General features: G+C 38.7%; 1 long non-coding RNA gene across 2 annotated transcripts; it reads right to left on the reverse strand.

Moving 5' to 3' along the window:
- Positions 1 to 1,495: 1,495 nt before the first annotated feature.
- Positions 1,496 to 4,783, reverse strand: LOC115254565 (uncharacterized). 2 transcript variants are annotated; one of them, XR_009997841.1, is made up of 3 exons: positions 4,095 to 4,783; positions 2,792 to 4,016; positions 1,496 to 2,653 (listed from the first exon to the last, which is right to left on the reverse strand). It is a non-coding gene; the product is annotated as an uncharacterized LOC115254565 (long non-coding RNA). The 2 variants fall into 2 exon arrangements; XR_009997840.1 differs by having other exon boundaries at positions 1,496 to 2,673.
- Positions 4,784 to 5,342: the final 559 nt, after the last annotated feature.

The following is a 5,342-nucleotide window of genomic DNA, read 5'->3' on the forward strand; positions in this document are numbered from 1 at the left end:
GAAAATGTGAAAACTTGAACAAATCGAATAGGAGTTTCCACTAACAAAATAGCTGCTACTATACAGTACAATTCGTACATACGACTAGTGCTGAAAAAATAAACTTTTTGCAACTCGTTACATAAATAACTATTACGTGTTTCGATTGAGTGTACAAAATGTTTTCTATAGTTTGGACCTGTTTGGATCGATGCAGATAGTGCGAGGGATGTGGACGAAAAACAACTTTCAAAGATAAAAGAAGCAGTACTAAAATGAGGATCATCGAAAATGGACATAACGATTACATTGACAAACTATTAGATCACCAGATAACCAGATAATCTGGCTACAAATGATTTCGATTGCACATTTCATTATTTTTTTGTTTTCAGTCCTTCAGAAACCTTTCAGAAACAACTTTGTGAAAATTAAACGAAATCGTGTTAAAATTTCACAACACAAAGTTTGAAGAAAATACTATCAAACGTATTTATCAAAATCAGGCTGTTATAAACATATTTCAATTTATGCAGATTAGTATACGCAACAGTGACATGACAAACGCTGTACATATTTGGACATTGCGTTTTACCCTTTTCGCAAAGAATTTCGTCTAGTTGGAAGAAATACTAGAACTATAGTTCATCATAGATTTTTTGTAGGAGGGTACTGTTTTTTCGGGAGTTTTTTTAGTTCTTCCTAGTGATTTTTTTACGATTCCCTTATGTTTATTTCCAAAAGTCTCATTGTAAATTTTTTCTCCGGAAGCTTTTCCTTAGGAATTGTCTCTAGAAGTTAAATACCAGTGGGAATTATTCTTCTGGGGTATTTTTCTCCAGGAGTTCTGTTAATTTGCGATGTTTTCTATTTTCCTCTTCTCTGTATTTTTTTCAATAGAGTTGTTCCCGGGGACTCTAGCTGGAGTGTCTGCTGAGCTCTGATTTTATCCCATGTGTTCCTCCTGGAGATTATTCTTCTAGAGTTACACCTAAGGATATTCCTCCAAATGTTCTTTCTGAGGATTCTGAGAAGTTATAGTTTTCCAAGAAAATCTTCCTAGGGATTTATCTTCAGGAGTCCTGGGCATTTATATCTAGGTATTTCTGCGGGGGAGTTTATCCTGCGGTATTTTTTTTATTAGTTTCGCTTGGAAATTTCTAAAAGTTCTAAAAGGCATTTCTGGAAAAAGTCTGGTAATTTTTCACAGCGTTCATTTATTTACCTAATATAAAATGTAAATTATGATACTGGATTGTATAAAAATCTTGAATTTTTCATAAATAGGTTATATAAGTCAAAGTCGAAGTAGTCATTTTATGTCGATTTCGTCAAATATGCATCTTAAAGCGAAACTGGAAGCATTTCCTCACTTTTTGGTTTTTGATTTTTTATTAAATAACGAAGCAATATTTTCAAAATCGGTTTTCGTACACATGTAGAGAATGGATCAAGGTATCTTCTGATTATTTTGTTTTTTCGTACCGTGAGGTCGCCATTCACCGCTCATTTTGGGTCAATCATACAAAAATGGTCAGATGTTAGTAAAGTATCGTAACAAAAGTGAATGTAACATGCTGCCACATTTACAAACTTTCATTTCACCATGTTTTTATATGGGTGTACCTGAAATCACGTTCTCAAAAAAATATTTCTCACACTGCGCTGCAGGACAACATGGGAACTGTTCAAGGCAAACAGCGGATAAAAAATTTCCAACAGGCAAAACCCGTTAAAGATTCCATTTTGACAAAACAGGATGAACTGAACGTCATGAATCATCAATACTTTGGTAAATAAAAGTTATTTTGTTTTTATAAATGAATAGTTTCTGTGATTCCATGAAAAAATAATTCAGTGAGCGGTGAATGGATCCATTATGAGCGGTGAATGGATGCATGAGCGGTAATAGGAGCCAAGAGATTACACATTTGAATTTTTATTTTCTCGGCTGTAAACATATTTTACAATCGTTTTATATTTTTTCTATAATAACAACATAACTGTTAAGTTGTTAACATAAATTGAAGTGCAATATTCGAAAACGTCGATTTTTAATGTCATATACTTTACGAAAATGCCGTTAAATGAGCGGTGAATGGCGACCTCACGGTAGTGGAAAATGTTTTTCGTTTTTGCAGAAACCTTTTTTGAACGAAATTTCACAAAAAAATGGTTTTAGAAAAAATGGAAAACTATTTTAACAACAAAAAAATTCAGAAGATACATTGAACCATACTCTACATGTGTACGAAAACCGTTTTTGAAAATATTGCTTCGTTATTTAAGAAAAAATAAAAAAACTGAAAAAATGAGGAAATGCTTCCACTTTCGCCTTAAGTTTTGATCACACGTTATAGCTCCGAATCTATAAGCAAGCACTATCAAATGCTGCTCGTTTACACTATTAGTTTGTTAGTTATTTTCAATTTATATTAATGCAAGACAACATTATTAAGCATTAGGCATTCGAAACATATTAAGGTTTACTCACAAAACTATCACATAAATGTATGTATAAAAATAATGAAAGTAAAAATTTAATCACAAGTAAATCATATGTCGAGAACTATGAATGAATAAATTGAATACACGAGATACTACTAATTGTTGCATGGCTGTGTTTATAAATAAATTAAAAAAGTCAGAAAGTTGATAAAGTACTGATGGTCCACTGCACGAATTTTTGCTGGCCTGCTTACTCTCACACGAAATTTGACGTTTGAGCGGTGTCGGCACCTCTCAAACGTCAAATTTCGTGTGAGAGTAAGCAGGCCAGCATAAATTCGTGCAGTGGACCATTTTTGATGACCTGGAAAGCAAATCAACACGATCGAAATAAAACCAATCTAGGTTGCGGTGCTGTTATGAGCTCAACAGTTGTCAAACCACCATTGCTTGGCAAGACAAAGTTTGCCGGGACAGCTAGTTTCTAATAAAAATCATCAGCTATACTCCATATGTAGCAGCCGATTCGCAACGAACCGTTGGAGGTGCATTAAGGTGTTAAAGGAGATATTTTCATTACAAGAATTAACATTAACATCCTTCACTTTAATACCGTCAAACCCTATGATCTTGGCCAGCAATCATTATGAAACGTTTTAAAATTATCGCGGAAGTCTTCGATTCAAGCAGCAATGTTGTCGTCTAGCTTATGATCTCTCATATCAGCCAACCACTCGATGTGCGGTACATTTTTGATTTGCTCATCATCAAAACACCTTCCGGAGTCTCCTCTGGACGTCGATGTGTCTGTTATCACCATCAGTATCCCTTCTTCGGGATTGTTATCCGAAACTTCTAGGGCGCGTTGGTACGGATGGTCCACGTTTCGTGCCCGCAGGTCCCGTGGGTTTACGCTAACGGGTGGTATTTCCGGCTGTCAGCTTCAAGCGTTGTCGACTTTCTTCATCCAGGGTTTCCTTTTCGTCGATATCATCTTCATAGGTTCCAACATCAAAGGGGCGGCACTGAATGGGAGTTTTAGAGGTTTTCCCGACAAGATCGAGATCGGTCACGATCATGGGATTTCATTCAAGGAGTTGCTTTCGACGTCGGTACGGGTTTCTTCCGCTCATCGAATTTTGCAAATTCTTTGACTCTTTCATCGTCAGTAGACTGACGATTACTGCTTCCGCATTGAAACCAGAATCTGCTCCTTGAACGTGATCGGTTTTGACTCCTGGAACGCTACTGATTATAACCTTTCTTCTTATCATCTTCCAAATCGATCCACTAATTGCGGACCCGCCGCTGTGAAGCCTCTTCCGAACTGATGTCACTCGATCCTATGCTTTTCCCGCATTGTTTTGATCGGAAGGTTGGTCCGAATAGGAATTGATCAACTTACTTTTCTGCATCAAATCGCTGAATATCACAGCTTGCTTTCACTTTCTCCCTCTTCACGCCGCTCTGCGATGGAGAACGTGATTCAGATTCGGGTCGCTGTGACTTGGCTTGTTACTGTGAGTGAGTGTGATCCGGAATGTGATGACGATCCATATGTATGTGTCCGAGATAGATCGATGGCTTATCTGGGAATTGGCATAACGATAACGAAATTATGTTGTTAGTTGCTTTATTCAATAAAATAATATTGATACCACACTTACCTGAGTAATTGGCCGGGATCCAGATCGAGTGGGGTTTCTGCTTCGCTATCTGGTGGCTGAGGTACCACTGCGAAACCGTGATGTGGCATTGTCAGTCGATGCATGCAAACGGGAAAGAGATCTGCCGGAGTGGGATCATTGAGACTGATGATCGTAACTGAGAAACGGAACAAAGTTAGCTTGCTACTTCGGTGCATTGCTTCCACTGTTTTGATGGCCACCGTTGGCCGGCGTATTGCCTCTATTGTTTACTTCCACGGCTGCATCACACAAAAGCAACCATTGGATGCACAATAGCAAACTTAGATGCCCTTTACCGGGGACAATCGTCAGGTCTGAATCACACGGGGAAAACACTAGAGCGGCATTCTCATCGGCACTTTTATCCAGGTGGACGCATCCTATTTTCAATGTACCTACTGGAAGCGGCTTCCATTAGCGCGAACATACCGATGCTAGACGTTCGCTCTACGGCCGAGCAACAAACTGGCAACCTCTTGACGTCCATGGAAGCAGGCCAGCGTTGGCCGTGTTCCGGTTTGTTGATCGAATTCCAAGTCCAGTCACGCAATCGCTTGAGGATTCCAGACGGCACATCCAAAACAAATAAGCCATCACAAAACAAAACTAACTCGACCGCTCGACGCGACCGCAGTTGTCATTTGACGGGACGATGATCTCACTAAGAGCACCGCCACGGGAGTCCTCATCGCTATCCCTATTATACCGCTCCTTTTCGGGTGCTATTTTAGGTTAGCACCCCACTTTTCCACCGGTGGTTTCTATTTTGAGTTTGGGGACTCAAAAACATATTGATTTTCCACCGTGCGTTGCTAAAAGTGGTCCTTACTTAAAAGTAGGGGGTTCAGGGGCAAGATGGCCACCCTAAGCTTAGGCGCCTTGGGAGCATATACTTTCATTAGAATATGGCTGTATAACATTGACCCCCTTTGTTTCATGTCTTTTCTATCTTATTAACACAAAAAAGCATTTATGTTTTGCACTACGAATGCAAAATAAATTCATTTGAAAAATGTTACTTTCGACATAGAATTTTTGCCATATGGGGCAAGATGACCACCCCATCGGGGCAAGACGGCCACAGAGCTAAATTTTCACAATTAGTGTGCTTTAATCCCTAATCAACGTTCAATAAACCAAGGTCGAATCATCCGCAACGCTTTGCCTACAGATGGTGTGGTATTTGCCAACATTTTCTTTATGATAATGTTTGAAATATAATTGATA

Source organism: Aedes albopictus, chromosome 2 (genome assembly GCF_035046485.1).
Source record: "Aedes albopictus strain Foshan chromosome 2, AalbF5, whole genome shotgun sequence".
Classification (NCBI taxonomy): domain Eukaryota; kingdom Metazoa; phylum Arthropoda; class Insecta; order Diptera; family Culicidae; genus Aedes; species Aedes albopictus.